This window comes from Triticum urartu, chromosome 2 (genome assembly GCF_003073215.2).
Source record: "Triticum urartu cultivar G1812 chromosome 2, Tu2.1, whole genome shotgun sequence".
Taxonomy (NCBI): domain Eukaryota; kingdom Viridiplantae; phylum Streptophyta; class Magnoliopsida; order Poales; family Poaceae; genus Triticum; species Triticum urartu.
The window spans coordinates 538640925-538659165 of NC_053023.1; the positions used below are offsets into that span (position 1 = coordinate 538640925).

The 18241-nt window shown below is 47.0% G+C and overlaps 1 pseudogene; it reads right to left on the reverse strand.

The window, feature by feature from the left end:
- Positions 1 to 8370: 8370 nt before the first annotated feature.
- LOC125541799 lies at positions 8371 to 8663 on the reverse strand (annotated as a pseudogene).
- Positions 8664 to 18241: the final 9578 nt, after the last annotated feature.

An 18241-nucleotide genomic window follows, 5' to 3' on the forward strand; every position in this document is an offset into this window, starting at 1 on the left:
ATGATGACAAGTTTCATGGATATCATTGTTATTTATAACATACAAGTCATCACAATAATCATCATAGATAGCAACTTTGTTCTCATAATCAATTGGAACCTCTTCCGGAATAGTGGATTCATCACAAAGTAAAGTCATGACCTCTCCAAATACACTTTCGTCCATATAATCATAATAAATAGGAGGCATGATTTCATCAAAATAAATTTGCTCATCCAAACTTGGGGGAAAAAATATCATCTTCATCAAACATAGCTTCCCCAAGCTTGTGGCTTTGCATATCATTAGCATCATGGATATTCAAAGAAGTAATACTAACAACATTGCAATCATGCTCATCATTCAAAGATTTAGTGCCAAACATTTTAATGCATTCTTCTTCTAGCACTTGAGCACAATTATCAGAATCCTTATTCTCATGAAAGATATTAAAAAGATGAAGCATATGAGGTATCCTCAATTCCATTTTTTTGTAGTTTTCTTTTATAGACTAAACTAGTGATAAAACAAGAAACAAAAAGATTCAATTCCAAGATATAAAGATATACCTTCAAGCGCTAACCTCCCCGGCAACGACGCCAGAAAATAGCTTGATGTCTACTACACAACCTTCTTCTTGTAGACGTTGTTGGGCCTCCAAGTGAAGAGGTTTGTAGGACAGTAGCAAATTTCCCTCAAGTGGATGACCTAAGGTTTATCAATCCGTAGGAGGCGCAGGATGAAGATGGTCTCTCTCAAGCAACCCTGCAACCAAATAACAAAGAGTCTCTTGTGTCCTCAAGACACCCAATACAATGGTAAATTGTATAGGTGCACTAGTTCGGCGAAGAGATGGTGATACAAGTGGTATATGGATGGTAGATAAAGGTTTTTGTAATCTGAAAATATAAAAACAGCAAGGTAACTAATGATAAAAGTGAGCACAAGCGGTATTGCAATGCGTTGGAACAAGGCCTAGGGTTCATACTTTCACTAGTGCAAGTTCCCTCAACAATAATAGCATAATTAGATCATATAACTATCCCTCAACATGCAACAAAGAGTCACTCCAAAGTCACTAATAGCGGAGAACAAACGAAGAGATTATGGAGGGTACAAGACCACCTCAAAGTTATCCTTTCTCATCGATCTATTCAAGAGTCCGTAGTAAAATAACATGAAGTTATTCTTTCCATTCAATCTATCATAGAGTTCGTACTAGAATAACACCTTAAGACACAAATCAACCAAAACCCTAATGTCACCAAGATACTCCAATGTCACCTCAAGTATTCGTGGGTATGATTATATGATATGCATCACACAATCTCAGACTCATCTATTCAAACCAACACAAAGTACTTCAAAGACTGCCCCAAAGTTTCTACAGGAGAGTCAAGACGAAAACGTGTGCCAACCCCTATGCATAGGTTCATGGGCGGAACCCGCAAGTTGATCACCAAAACATACATCAAGTGGATCAATAGAATACCCCATCGTCACCACGGGTATCCCACGTAAGACATACATCAAGTGTTCTCAAATCCTTGAAGACTCAATCCGCAAGATAACTTCAAAGGGAAAACTCAATCCATTACAAGAGAGTAGAGGGGGAGAAACATAATAAGATCCAACTATAATAGCAAAGCTCATGATACATCAAGATCGTATCACCTCAAGAACATGAGAGAGAGAGAGATCAAACACATAGCTACCGGTACATACCCTCAGCCCCGAGGGTGAACTACTCCCTCTGAGGGAGTCCTGGATTAGGGGGTGTTCGGATAGCCGAACTATACCTTCAGCCGGACTCCTAGACTATGAAGATACAAGATTGAAGACTCCGTCCCGTATCCGGAAGGGACTTTCCTTGGCGTGGAAGGCAAGCTTGGTGATACGGATGTTCAGATCTCCTACCATTGTAACCGACTCTATGTAACCCTAACCCTCTCGAGTGTCTATATAAACCAGAGGGTTCTATTCCGTAGGACAACATACACATCAACAATCATACCATAGGCTAGCTTCTAGGGTTTAGCCTCTCTGATCTCGTGGTAGATCAACTCTTGTACTACCCATATCATCAATATTAATCAAGCAGGAAGTAGGGTTTTACCTCCATCGAGAGGGCCCGAACCTGGGTAAAACTTCGTGTCCCCTGCCTCCTGTTACCATCCGGCCTAGACGCACAGTTTGGGAGCCCCTACCCGAGATCCGCCGGTTTTGACACCGACATTGGTGCTTTCATTGAGAGTTCCTCTGTGCCGTCGCCGTCAGGCCCGATGGCTCCTATGATCATCAATGGTGATGCAGTCCAGGGTGAGACCTTCCTCCCGGGACAGATCTTCGTCTTTGGCGGCTTCGCACTGCGGGCCGATTCACTCGGTCATCTAGAGCAGGTCGAAAGCTACGCCCCTGGCCGTCAGGTCAGATTCGGAAGTTTAAACTACCCGGCCGACATCCGCGGGGACTTGATCTTTGACGGATTCGAACCACTGCCGAGCGCGCCGCACTGTCACGACGAGCATGATCTAGCTCTACCGCCGAACAGTGCCCTGGAGGCCGCACCCGCATCGGCTCCGACCCCTAGTTCGGAGACGACCGCGCCGATTGAGGATGGGCGGTTGGACGCCACCTCGGGGGCTGCGATCCCAACGGCGACTGAGCCGAACAGCAGCCCCGTACTCTGCAAGACTCGTGACTCCAAGGAGCCGGATTCTTCTTCGGACTCCGAACCCTCCGCGCCCCAGCCAAGCGAATCCGATTGGGCGCCGACCATGGAGTTCACGGCCACGGACGTCTTTCAGCACTCGCCTTTCGGCGATATCCTGAAATCACTAAAGTCTCTCTCTTTGTCAGGAGAGCCCTGGCCGGACTACGGTCAGCAAGGTTGGGGTACGGACGATGAAGAAATTCAAAACCCACCCACCATCCACTTCGTAGCCACTGTCGACAACTTAACCGACATGCTCGACTTCGACTACGAAGACATCGACGGTATGGACGCCGATGAAGGAGATGATGAAGAACCAGCGCCTACTAGGCCCTGGAAAGCCACCTTGTCATATGACATATACATGGTGGACACCCCAAAAGAGGGAGAGGGCGATGGAACAGCGGAGGATGACCCCTCCAAGAAACAGCAAAAGCGCCAGCATCAGCGGCGCCGCTCAAAATCCTGCCAACACAAAAACGGCGATTCCAGCACGGGAGATAATAATACCCCGGAAAGCGCCGAAGAACATCCCCCCGAGCAAGATTTAGCACAGGAGGATGGAGAAACCAGCCCTCATGAGAGAGCGTCCGACAGAGAGGTCGAGGACGATAATTGTATGCCTCCCTCCGAAGACGAGGCAAGCCTCGACGACGACGAATTCGCCGTGCCAGAGGATCCCGTCGAACAACAGCGTTTTCAACGCAGGCTTAAGGCCATGGCAAGAAGCCTCAAGAAAAAACAGCAACATCTTAAAGCTGATCAAGATCGGCTAGTCGATAGATGGACTGAAGTCCTTGCGGCCGAAGAGCATAAACCCGAACGCCCCTCCAAGTGCTACCCGAAGCGCAGGTTGCTACCCCGATTAGAGGAGGAAGCACTCGACGCGGCCGACAAGCCACCTCGTGGCTGTGACAGAGAGGCCTCATGGCCCTCCACCCAAGACGCACCCCGTACCAAGGCACGGGAATATGCGCCAGACTTACGAGACATGTTGGAGGACAAGGCAAGGCAAACAAGATCGATCTATGGATCGCGTAGGTGCCCCACGGCTCGAGACAATAACCGGCACGCCGGCCACAAATTTGGCAGGGCCGAACACAGTAGACAAATCTCATTGGAGCTACGTCATGATATCGCCCAGTACAGAGGCGCCGCACACCCATTGTGCTTCACATACGAAATAATGGATCATCAAATCCCCGAGGGTTTCAAACCCGTAAACATCGAATCATATGATGGCTCAACAGATCCCGCGGTATGGATCGAGGATTATCTCCTTCATATCCACATGGCCCGCGGCGATGATTTCCACGCCATCAAATACCTCCCACTCAAGCTTAAAGGACCAGCCCGGCAGTGGCTTAACAGCCTGCCAACAGGGTCAATCGGCTGTTGGGAGGACCTGGAAGCCGCATTCCTCGACAATTTCCAGGGCACTTATGTGCGACCCCCAGACGCTGACGACCTAAGCCACGTAATTCAGCAGCCAGACGAATCGGCCAGGCAATTCTGGACACGGTTCCTAACAAAGAAAAATCAAATACTCGACTGTCCGGACGCAGAGGCCTTAGCAGCCTTCAAGCTTAATATCCGTGACGAGTGGCTTGCCCGGCACCTAGGACAGGAGAAGCCGAAATCTATGGCAGCACTCACGGCACTCATGACCCGCTTTTGCACGGGAGAAGACAGCTGGCTTGCTCATAGCAACAATATGACCAAGAACCCTGGTCGTTCGGACACCAGGGACATTAGTGGCAGGTCGCGTCGCAACCAGCAGAAGCGCCGCATCAACGGCGACAATGCTAAGGATACGGTAGTTAATGCCGGATTCAAAGGCTCTAAATCCGGTCAGTGGAAAAAGTCATTCAAAAGGAATCCTGGGGGCCCGTCCAGCTTGGACCGAATACTCGACCACTTGTGCCAAATACATGGCACCCCCGAAAAGCCAGCCAATCACACCAATAGGGACTGTTGGGTGTTCAAGCGGGCAAGCAGATTAAGTGCCAACAATGAAGACAAGGGGTTGCATAGCGATGACGACGAGGAGCCCCGGCCGCCGAACAACAATGGACAGAAGGGTTTTCCCCCACAAGTGCGGACGGTGAACATGATATACGCCACCCACGTCCCCAAGAGGGAGCGGAAGTGCGCGTTAAGGGACGTATACGCGGTAGAGCCAGTCGCCCCAAAGTTCAAACCATGGTCCTCCTGCCCGATCACCTTTGATCGAAGAGACCATCCCACTAGCATCCGTCATGGCGGATTCGCCACATTGGTTCTCGACCCAATTATTGACGGATTTCATCTCACTAGAGTCCTTATGGACGGCGGCAGAAGCCTGAACCTGCTTTACCAGGATACAGTGCGGAAAATGGGCATAGATACCTCGAGGATTAAGCCCACCAAAACGGCCTTTAAAGGCGTAATACCAGGTGTAGAGGCCAGCTGTACAGGCTCAGTCACACTTGAAGTGGTCTTCGGATCTCCGGATAATTTCCGAAGCGAGGAGTTAATCTTCGACATAGTCCCGTTCCGCAGTGGCTACCATGCACTGCTCGGGCGAACCGCATTCGCCAAGTTCAATGCGGTCCCGCACTACGCATACCTTAAGCTAAGATGCCAGGCCCTCGAGGAGTAATTACGGTCAATGGAAACACCGAACGCTCCCTCCGAACGGAGGAGCACACGGCGGCCCTGGCAGCGGAAGTACAAAGCAGCCTCTCCAGGCACACTACAAGAAATATGTCAACTTGTGACCACCACTATTGGTCACTGAATGGTCACAAATTTCCATTTGTGACCTTTTTGTGACCAAAAACATAAGGTCAAAAGCTGGCCATCATAAACTGACTATAGCGACCTTTCTTCTGGAATGGTCGAAGACGTTTATGACCAAAATACGTCTACTGTGGCGTTTTGGTCACTAGCAACCTCCCCAGGCCACGTAGGCATCCAGCGTGGCAATCTGATGTGGCACAAGATTCAGCCCGGTCCAATTCGATTTTCTACATGGGCCTAGCCCAACAATTCAGCCTATTTGTGTTTTTTTCTGTCTATCAATTTTTGGTTGGGTTCATGGGCCAAGTCCAATATTGCAGCCTTTTTATTGTTGGGTTGTGGCCTTTTTGTCTAAACGAATTTAGTTTTTCTTTTTTCCCAAAAGAAGGGTCCACTAGTCAGATGGGTCCCAGTTGTCAGGTTCTATTAAAGTGGGACCCTTTTGGTAGCATCATATTATTCAGATTACAATTTGACAGAAATAAATAACCATGTTTAAATAAGAACAGACAGAAAACACAAGTAATATTTCAAATAACAACAGCAAGAATCAATCACAGTCATACAAATATACTGGGCTCCTTCTGTCATGACACAGTTACAACACAGATACAAATACAATCAGTCACACAGATATAGGGACAATCACAATGAGAATTGACAATCAGCACAAACTGGGCTCCTGCTCCAGTCAGATGAAACTGTATGCATGACTAACTACGCGGCCATAGTCGACTAGGCTACCTTCGCTACACTAGGACAGCAATAGAACTATCATCATGCCTTCGGCCGTCGCCCTGTTACATGAATCAGAAGAGAAGAATCAAAACACTGGAGCCAATATATTATGAACAGAACATTAAAAAAAAGGACAAGTTCTTTAGAAAGATAACACAAATTCAGCTAATACAATGATTTTTGTCCCCAGATAGTTAAGACGATATACTCATTCATACAAGGTGACGCAAGAAAATAGAGCACTTTACTCATAGCATGCAGAGTATCATTATTAAGTTCATAGGGTTTATAGTGCTTGGACTTATTAGAGTGGTAGCATATCATCATATACATCCGTATGTTGTAGCCCATTTGAAATGTCTAAAAAGACTTATATTTAGGAATGGAGAGAGTAGAATATAGCATGCGATAAAACCAAAGGATTAGCCAACAATAAAAGAAGGCACTTAATTAGTTCATTACATTTAGTTAAAACAGCTTCTATGAAGCGCATGACTAAACCATTTAGTTAACACAGCAAGAAGTGCCAAGGAGCATAGTATAGTACTGCACTAAAAGCACCAAGAATCTTCTGGACCAACAACAGAAACAACCAAGAAGCACTCATTTTTCAATTCATAGGGCTAAAAATATATTTATCAGAATGGCACTGAAATCAACCTCTTTATCTATCATCACAAGGTCAGTATGCTTGATAGGCCCATTATGAGTTGCCCTACGGTAATGCCGCAGATGAGACAGAGGACGCACACATTGTTGTAGACATTGGCAAGACAGGAACCAACAAAATGGTGCTTGCCATATGCAAGGAGAAAGCAGAATACCAAAAAGGTTAGGAAAACAATATAGAATGATAAAACAAAGAAGAGATTCACCCACTCATTAGAGAAGTAGCATACCCAAAAAATGTGAAGCACAAATGGCCACCAAGAAAGCATATTGTTGTATACACTGACAAGATAGGAACCAACAAAATGCAGCAGACTAAAACCAAACTTTATACAGTAGGGAATGATTTACAATAACCAAAAGATTTTGCACAACAAGTAGTAAATAGGTAGTAGATATTAACATCCATGACATAGGACCAGCATAAAAAAAGAGCATCGGTGTAGAACAGGCATATAATCAGTGTAGTCAGCAAAAGATAGGGGGAAGAGAAATTGAAAAACCCAGAAAGAGCATTCATATATGAGGCACTAAGCTGTATGAACCAAAAGACTATTGACATCAGCTAGCAAAGAAATGGCAGTTGGCACCACACATATCGGACGACCACATGAAATAGATAGAACAGACTGGTCGGCCATAGCTAACATGGTAGATAGAATAATGCACATATTGTAGAAGACACCACCAACATGGATTCTAAGAAATGGATTGGAAGAGCTCAGGAAACACAATGTTCCTGGTCTGAGAATCAGTAGTACCATCTTCATTTTCAATCAGGATTTTCAAAGCCTTTTTGAGGTCACACGCGACACTGCTACATAAAGCTGGCCATGCGTGAACACAGGTGCATTAAAGTATAGATCAACACTGCATAACACGTGTCCTACAATATTTTGACTCCTACCTATTTTCTTATTTTACAAAAGCTTGCCATGCGTGTATAGATCAACTTTATATTGTGAATACATAAAGATGGCCATGCGTGAACACAGGTGCATTAAAGAATGAAGAATACATCGACACATAGCACGAACCATGGACAAACATTGGTATGTAACCTGTCTACTCAGTAGGTGCCAATTTAGATGCACTGAATCGACACCAACTTGGGCGAACTGGTGGTATGTGCAGAAACAGCGAAACATTGCAAAAGCTCCTCTTTTCCCAAATTGTGTGGTGAGGAACCAGCCTATGCCCCCAATTCGTCCTGCGGAGGCAACTAGCGGCAATGACTTAAGCATGACCCCAGTTCCCCACAGCTGATTACCCTTGACTCATCCGAATTCTCCTAACAAGGTAGAAATTGGCAGGTCTATTTGGAGGAAAAAAGGATCTACTAAAATCTAGCTTACTAAATATTGGTCAGATCGTAGGACTGTGCGCGCACACCGTAGATCCAACAGATCACAGCACGAGACAATAGGACCCAAGTCTAACTAAACCGTGCAAACAAGAGGGAGACGGGATCGGAGGAGACACGTTCGCACCTAGCCGGAGCCGACGATGATGTTGTTGATGGGGATGAAGATGAGCTTGACGAAGAAGCTGACGAACCCCATGATGAGGAACCCGATCACCGTCCGCGCCGCCACCTTGGTGAACTCTGCGCACCCAATCAGCGTCAGATCTGGCGAAAGAGGAAAACGAACCAGATCTAGACGAGCAGGCGTGAGTCTTTGGTCCTTACCCTTGCGGTCGGGCTTGTGGCAGCGCTTGACAAGGCAGACGCTGTCCTTGGCGAACTCGCGAGGGGGTCCACCACCGAGTCGACGGCGTCCATGGCTGCTGCCGGCGGGAAGGCGAGATCTCCGAGCCGACGACGACGACGAGGTCACGCGCGTGAGGGGAAGGGAGGGGGGAAGCCAACGGGCAAATGGTGTGTTGTTTGGATTTGTGCTCTGGATCTGCGAGGAGGGGAGGAGGAGGCCCGGCGGCGAGCTATGGTGGGAGGATGTGGTCTGAATCGGGGAGAAGGGGGCGGGGGCAACGGCGGCGGCGGGAATGGATCTCCTCGCCGCGGCGGGATGGGGAAGAAGGGGGCAGCGACGGGGGGCCGTCGTCGTTGGTCGTTGCAGGTCAAGAGCAGCAGCGCTGGGGGGGAGGCCAGCGGCGGGGTAGGAGTTGGGACGGCGGAGAGGGAGGTCTGGGTCGGGGAGGGAGATCTGGGTCGGGGAGAGGGAGGCGGCGCCGCATGGGTCGGGGAGAGGGAGAGGGAGGGGAGTGTGCTGCACGATGCTAGGGTTTGGTTGGCCAGCGTGCATTTAGGAGACGTTGGATCTGTATGGTGTGGACGGCTCAGATCGGCTTAGGGGGGTGATCCGTGGAAAGGGAGGTTCTGCCTTCTGATTGGTCCAAGAAATGTGTCATTTTGAAACAGGCATAACAAATTCAAAAAAAAATCAAAAAAATGCAAAACCTTCGCGTTGTGTCATCATATGTGGCCAAGTTCCTAGGAAAAATAACAAACATGTAATAGGACAATTATTATAAAAAAGTGTTCTCAGAAACGAGCTATCACATGTGGAGATCAATGGCTTTCAAGCCAAATGATCACTCTTATGGCCACATTGATGGCATAGTTTGTTTAAATGATCTCATATTGTGCACAAGGGTGCATATTGGAATGGCAAACAATGTTGCCTAAGGAAGTTTTCATTTTCTTTGGACGAAAAAACCATTTCCCATTTTTTGAGTGCCCAAAAGGAGGTTTTTTTGTGAAGGACCTCCCAAATAATTGTTGCAAAATTGGACCAAATCATTTTTCTAAAATACTAGGCCATATTTAATGCACAATTGACCAAATGGTTGGGTGTAAAAAGTTTTGATCCACCTCTCGTGAAAAAGACAAATTCCCGCCGATTCAGCTGGAAGCGGGTCAAATTTGAACTGCAGCTGCCTCATAGTTTGCTCTTTAATTTTTCCAAAAATCATTTCTAGGTACATAAGTATCTATTTTATGAGAGAAACACCAAAAAAAATTCCAAGATTCAACCACTAGCTAGGAACGGTCATTCCCGCTGTTTTGACCGCATTTTGAAATGGGCATAAAAAATTCAGAAAAAAAATCAAAAAATTGGTAAACCTTCGCATTATGTCATTATATGTGGCCAAGTTCCCAGGAAAAATAATAAACTTGTAATACGGCAATTATTTTAAAAAAGTGTTCTCAGAAACGAGCTATCACGTGTGGAGATCAATGGCTTTCAAGCCAAATGATCACTCTTATGGCCACATTGATGGCATAGTTTGTTTAAATGATCTCATATTGTGCACAAGGGTGCATATTGGAATGGCAAACAATGTTGCCTAAGGAAGTTTTCATTTTCTTTGGACGAAAAAACCATTTTCCATTTTTTGAGTGCCCAAAAGGAGGTTTTTTTGTGAAGGACCTCCCAAATAATTGTTGCAAAATTGGACCAAATCATTTTTCTAAAATACTAGGCCATATTTAATGCACAATTGACCAAGTGGTTGGGTGTAAAAAGTTTTGATCCACCTCCCGTGAAAAAGACAAATTCCCGCCGATTCAGTTGGAAGCGGGTCAAATTTGAACTGCAGCTGCCTCATAGTTTGCTCTTTAATTTTTCCAAAAATCATTTCTAGGTACATAAGTATCTATTTTATCAGAGAAACACCAAAAAATTCCAAGATTCAACCACTAGCTAGGAACAGTCATTCTCGCTGTTTTGACCGCATTTTGAAACGGGCATAAAAAATTCAAAAAAAATCAAAAAATTTGGAAACCTTCGCATTATGTCATTATATGTGGCCAAGTTCCCAGGAAAAATAATAAACTTGTAATACAGCAATTATTTTAAAAAAGTGTTCTCAGAAACGAGCTATCACATGTGGAGATCAATGGCTTTCAAGCCAAATGATCAATCTTATGGCCAGATTCATGGCATAGTTTGCTTAAATGATCTCATATTGTGCACAAGGGTGCATATTGGAATGACAAACAATGTTGCCTAAGGAAGTTTTCATTTTCTTTGGACGAAAAAACCATTTTCCATTTTTCGAGTGCCTAAAAGGAGGTTTTTTTGTGAAGGAACTACCAAATAATTATTGCAAAAATGGACCAAATCAATTTTATAAAATACAAGGCCATGTTTAATGCACAATTGACCAAATGGTTGGGTGTAAAAAGTTTTGATCCACCTCTCTTGAAAAAGACAAATTTCCGCTGATTCAGCTGGAAGCGGGTCAAATTTGAACTGTAGCTGCCTTGTAGTTTGCTCTTTATTTTTTCCAAAAATCATTTCTAGGTACATAAGTATCTATTTAATCATAGAAACACCAAAAAAATTCCAAGATTCAACCACTAGCTAAGAACGGTCATTCCCGCCATTTTGACCGCATTTTGAAACGTGCATAAAAAATTCAAAAAAATCAAAAAATTGGGAAACCTTCGCATTGTGTCATTATATGTGGCCAAGTTCCTTGGAAAAATAACAAACCTGTAATACGGCAATTATTTTAAAAAAGTGTTCTAAAAAACGAGCTATCACGTGTGGAGATCAATGGCTTTCAAGCCAAATGATCAATCTTATGGCCACATTCATGGCATAATTTGTTCAAATGATCCCATATTGTGCACAAGGGTGTATATTGGAATGGCAAACAATGTTGCCTAAGGAAGTTTTCATTTTCTTTGGACGAAAAAACCATTTTCCATTTTTTGAGTGCCGAAAAGGAGGTTTTTTTCTGAAGGACCTCCCAAATAATTGTTACAAAATTGGACCAAATCATTTTTATAAAATACTAGGCCATATTTAATGCACAATTGACAAAATTTTTGGGCGTCAAAATTTTTGATCCAACTCTGGTGAAAAAGACAAATTCCCGCCGATTCAGAAGGAAGCGGGTCAAATTTGAACTGCAGCTGCCTCATAGTTTACTATTTATTTTTTCCAAAAATCATTTATAGTTACATAAGTACCTATTTGATCATAAATACTTGGTTTGACGGCGATACGTCGAGGTTTGGGCGGTAGCCAAGACCCCCAACTCTAGAGCGCGTAAACTCGCATGCCCGACGCGTGGTCACCGCGTGACCGTGGCGTTGCCATGTGTTCTGTGTAGCCTAGGCATGTCTAGTGGGTTGGGCACTCCCCAGGTAGGTTCTAGGAAGAAAATTACAACATAAGATTCTCATGAGGAGACCGATCGATGCTCAAACATGAATTAGCAGCCAAGTGTTTGATTAGCGGTACGGGAAATGCACATGGCCAATGGGCGTGAGTTTTTGCTGAGGATGATAATCGACTAAGAAGAATGTCTTCACAAATTTTCAGATCAACAGGAGGATCCTAGGTGGTACTTGCTTTGCAAAGTACCACACTGGACAAAAATATGAATGTTGAAGCTGGGCTCAAAATAATGAATGGATTGAGCTGAAATTTGGTGGAGGATGGTTATTTGGGCATTGGAAAGCACCGTAGAAAATTGATACCATTTGGACATGCCAAAGTGGTACTTCCTTCACAATGCTCTTCTATGGATAGAAACTTGGGAAAACTAGTGAGAGAAATTGGATGAATGAAATGAGATCAAATTTGGTGTAGGTAAGTTACATAGGTATGGTTATGCCTTGGTAGATTTTCAGATCATTTGGGTGAGCCTAGCTAGTACTTACTTCACAAAGCTTCTCTCGAGGTAGAAACTTTGAAAATTTCCTGAGAAAGATTGACTAGGAAAATGGAGCTGAATATTATCATGTGGAAATGATTTGGGTATGGAAGAGTGCCCAAAGAGTTTGAGGTTAATAGGAGGGGTCTAGATAACACTTGCTTTGCAACGTGCCAATTTGTCCATAAAATATAAATTGAATCTGGACTCACATAGATAATTTGCCTGAGCTGCAATTTGGAGGAGGGTGATAATTTGGCCATATGAAGGAACTGTATAAATTTCATGTCATTTGGATATATAAAAAAGTTACTTCCTTCACAATGCTTCTAGGTGGACAAAAACTTTGGAAATTTGCCGAGGAAGATTTGCTAGGCAAGTGGAGCTGAATTTTGTCATGCGGTAATGATTTCGATAGGAAAGAGTGCCCAAAAATTCCGAGGGCAATCAAGAATATATAAATAGCACTTCCTTCATAAAGTGCTGTTGTGAACAGAATAGGAAAATGAATATTGTTGAATTAGTTTTGAACTAGGCAAGGAAGGATTTTTACATATTGGATGAAGATATGACCCAAAGAATTTATGAGATTTTTTTTGGGAATTTTGGGAATGACAGAAATATAGGTTGCTTCACAACCTAGGGAAAAAACTGCCACATGGACACGACACATAGGCAAAACTGATGAGGTGGCGCCTAGTCATAACAACCCACCACAATTTACAAGGTTATGACCATCTATATTGGTCATGATCAGCTAGAAATAAGGCAGCAGACCGATGCTATCTGCTTTATGACCATTTCGTGTAAGGAAATTACGACCTTTCTGACCAAAATGGTCGTTATAGTTTAGGTTTTGGAGCCCCCCAAACAACTTTTGACCAATCGGTCTGAAATGGTCATAGATCTATGACCAATTCTTCTAGGGTCACTAACAGAAGGTCACAAGTTGACATATTTCTTGTAGTGGCAGTTCTCCAGTCCGGCCATTAAACATCCGGACACAGTCAAGCGCGCCTGGAGTAACCTACAACAAGACCGCCTAGCATGTTCCGAGCAGGCATAGCAATGTGGCCCCAACCCCAACCCCTGCAAAAAGGCGACGCCAGTACTTCGCGTACATAACTACGCTCTAGAAATATCATGGGCATAGGGGGAGGGGCACCATCACGGCACGCCCAAAACACGGCTTAAACCGCACCAGGGGCTACCGACCTTTTTTTATACTTTTCTCTTACTTCCAGGACTCTACTCTTCGGAAGGCTTGTTCGGCAGTTCAATTGCCGCACAAACGATGCAAGGACCAGGGAAGCAGACAAGCCATGCCGCATTACGGAAATCCCAGGTGGTCTCTATCACGAGCAGTATACCTGTTTCACATACTATTCCACAGCTTGCCCCTGGAGCAGACATGTTAAATAGTCCAACTTTTCGTTTATCGCATCACTTGTATCGTTCTGCTTTGATCGCAGCTATTTTAATGAACAATGCATAGCTTTTGTCTATTTTTGCATTACCTTTTTTTAATATATATGTTCCTTAATGACATGTTGCACCCGTACACTTTGGTACGGCCAAAATACGCCAGGGGCTTCATTACCCCTCAACATGGTGTGAGAAGTCCGAACACTTTAACAAGTGCGGCACCCCGAACTTATAGCACTATATGCATCAGCTCCGAATCATGTCTTGGGTCAATAGTTGGGTTTGCCCGGCTCCTATGTTTTGGTGCCTTAAGTTCCACTATATCGGCTAAGGTAGCACTAGGAGAACCACTGCGATTGTGCCCCAATTGAGCTGGGCCGAGCACCTCAGTGGAGAAAGCTAAAACTGACTGTCATGATGAAGCGAGAGCTGGTCGCTGTTCGAGAGGTTTTTTCGAGTCCCTAAAGACTTATGCCGCTTCGGGCGAGGAGTCGGCTCTGTCCGTCCAAGGCGTGGATAGCGCCCCGAAATCGGTCTTCCGAATACTAGGGGCTTCGCCGAAATTTAAAATTATAGAATTCTATGGCTAAGTGAGAGTGTTCACGCATTATAGTCTGATTGCCTCGTTCGTTGGGCTGAGCGCCTCCCTCGAAGGACCCAAATATGGGAAAAAGAGCGCCCAGGTTTATCCCCGAACACCCCAGCACTAGCGGCACAGGGGCAGAAGCCGACGACTCGCCATCTCTCAGTATTGATAAACAGCCGCATAGAAGGTAATATTTTAAATTCAAGCAGCATTGCTTAGCGCATATGAACAAGTTTTCAGCGCACAGGATAACACGAGCGGGTTTTACTCAAAAAATACATCCTTGGTACATTCATCCGCAACAAGGTGGGCACCCTTCAGAACATCCTTATAATAATTCTCGGGCTTGCGATGCTCTTTCCCCGGCGGTGGCCCGTCCTTCACAAGCTTCTCCGCATCCAGCTTGCCCCAGTGCACCTTAGCACGGGCAAGGGCCCTACGGGCACCTTCAATGCAGACGGAGCGCTTGATGTCTTCAAGCCTCGGACAAGCCTCCACCAGCCACCGCACCAGCCCGAAATAGCTCCCAGGCAGAGCCTCTCCAGGCCATAGCCGAACTAGGAGGCCCTTCATGGCCTGTTCGGCCGCCTTGTGGAGCTCGACCAGTTGCTTCAGCTGGTCGCTCAGGGGCACAGAGTGTCCGGCCTCAGCGTACTGAGACCAGAACACCTTCTCCATCGAGCTGCCCTCCTCGGCTCGATAGAATGCGGCGGCATCGGATACACTCCGGGGAAGATCTGCAAATGCCCCTGGAGAGCTCCGGATTCGGGTAAGTATCAAGTAACTCACGTTTATATGTTTACTTTGCATAAAAAATGCCTTACCCGCAGCTATCTTCTTCACCTCATCCAACTCCTGGAGGGTCTTCTGGGACTCGGTCTTGGCAGACTTGGCATTTTCTATAGCTGCCGCGAGCTCGGACGCTCGCGTCTTCGAGTCAAGCTCCAAACTCTCATGTTTCTTCATGAGAACCTGGAGCTCTTGCCGCACCTTGCCAACCTCAGCCTCATACCTCTCCCGCTCGGTGCGCTCCGCGGCCGCACTCTTCTCGGCCTCGAGCAGCGCTTGCTTAAGGGTCGCCACCTCAGACGTGGCCCCTACAATAGCCATGTCAATCCTGTCATTTTTTGCAATTTCGCCTTTTTTATATACATATTCAAATAGGGTATTTCTTACCTTCCTTCTCCTCGAGCTGCTTCTTGGCACGCCCGAGCTCTTGCTCGGACTTCTCGAGGCTCTGCTTCAGCACGTCCACTTCCGCAGTCAGTGCGGCGGACGCTAGAAGAGAAGCCTGCATACGCATATTGACTCCTTTTTGTTAGACTCCTGCAAATTCTATTTGATCCTCTATTCGGCTTTTCTTCCCGAACGCCAAACAGAGCATCAGGGGCTACTGTCTATGCGGTACTATTATTTACGCATTCTTTACTTACCTCAAAGCCTGTTAAAAGGCTTGTACAAGCTTCAGTCAGTCAGCTTTTGGTGGACTGAACCTTCTGGATCACCGCACTCATAATAGTGCGGTGCCCCTCGTCGATGGAGGCACCTTGGAGCGCCTCCAACATATTGTCCGGCGCCTCCAGTTGGACGGAGGTCACCAGCACGGCAGGCTTGCTCCTCTTGGAAGGAGGTCGCCCGCCGGACTCTGGAACCTTTGAAGATTCCGGAGCTGTGTCCGGCCTTAAGCCGGACTTGGAGCCCTGGGGGGTTTCCTCCCCTTTACTCCTGGAGTCCGGGAGGTCGCCTTGCGGCGCCTCCAAGACCACCTCCTCCCTGCTTGGAACCTGTTGGGACAACACTTTGATGTCGCCCGTAGGGCGGGGGGAGGAAGCCGTCGGAAGCGAGTTCACCTCCGACGAGTCCAGTGAGCCGCTCGACGACGCGTCGAGCCGGTCTTTGGGGGGGCTGCATAAACGTATTCGACATAAGGGAAAGTTGTGCAAAAAACGAATACTATGAATTACTCGGGTATCCGGACACTTACGATTTCGCCAGGGGCTTGGCCGTGGGCTGCCACTCCTCTTCGTCGTCGTCATCGGCGTCGGTGGAGCAGTCCGGAGGAAGGGTTTTCCCCTTCTTGGACCCTCCGGCCTCCTCAGAGAGGGCGGCCTTCCTTTTCTTCTCTCCTCCCGCTGGATGGGGAGAGGTCCCTTCTTCTTCCTCCTCGTCTTCACGAGAGGAAGGCGCTTCGGGACCGTCGGATGACGACTCCGACACCTCCTGGCGCCGAGCACTCTTTCGAGTCCCCATGGCCCTTTTCGTGGCCTTCTTCTTCGGCACCACATAGGGCGTCGGGACCAGCAGCTTCGCTAAGCGAGCGTCCGCTGGGCCTTCGGGCAGAGGAGCCGGACAGATGATCTGTCCGGACGTCACCACCCAATCCTATCAAAGATAAGGGAACTCAGATCCCGCATAGAGTCAAACTATGAAAAACTGATACCCTGTAAAAGGACAAAAACAGCTTACCGCATGAGCGTGATGCTGAGTACTGAATCCGCGATCCTCGGCAGCAGATGCGGGAGCCTCGGCGCCCTTGAAAAGCATCCTCCAGGCATCTTCGTACATCGTGTCGAAGAGCCTGTTTAGAGTTTGATGCTGCGCCGGGTCGAACTCCCACAGGTTGAAGGCCCGTCGTTGACACAGGAGGATCAGGCGGATGAGCATAACCTGGACTACGTTGACAAGCTTGAGCTTCTTGCCCACTAGGGTTTGGATGCATGTTTGGAGTCCGGTCAGCTCTCCTTTTTTACCCCACGACAGGCCGGTCTCCTTCCAGGAGGTGAGCCATGTAGGGGGTCCGGACCGAAACTCGGGGGCTGCGACCCACTCGGGGTCGCACGGCTCGGTGATGTAAAACCACCCCGATTGCCACCCCTTCAGGGTCTCCACAAGGGAGCCCTCGAGCCACAGGACGTTGGCCATCTTGCCAACCATGGCACTGCCGCACTCCGCCTGGCTGCCACACACCACCTTCGGCTTGACGTTGAAGGTCTTTAGCCATAAGCCGAAATGAGGGCGGATGCGGAGGAAAGCCTCGCACACGACGATAAACGCCAAGATGTTGAGGACGAAGTTCGGGGCCAGATCATGGAAATCCAGGCCGTAGTAGAACATGAGCCCCTGGACAAATGGATGTAGAGGGAAGCCCAGTCTTTGGAGGAAATGGGGGAGAAATACCACCCTCTCATGGGGCCTAGGAGTGGGGATGAGCTGCCCCTTCTCGGGGAGTCGGTGCGCGATGTCGCTGGCCAGATATCCGGCCTTCCTCAGCTTTTTTATGTGTCTCTCCATGACGGAGGAGACCATCCACTTGCCTCCCGCTCCGGACATGACTGGAGAAGGTCGAGGTGGTAGTGCGGACTTGGGCGCTGGAGCTCGAGTGCGCAAGAATGGATAGGCAGAGGAGTAAGAAGGCATGGGTGAAAAGGTGGATCCTTATCCCCTTATATGGGTGGACGCGGTTATGTGTCCCCACCAGCCTGGTAAAACTTGCTTATCTCCAAGCGCCGTAATCAAAGGCGCGGTTGGGTTACCCACGCCCGTATTGATGAGAATCCCAAAATGAGGGGACACGATCTCTGCTTCAACAAGACGTGCCAAGGAAACCGCCTCGCACAACGCGCTGAGGTGGGATAATTAAATGGATAAAGGCTTGGCCGTGGCGTGTCGCACCACGGAATGCGTCATCAGATTAGATCTGTGTTAATATTATTATTCTC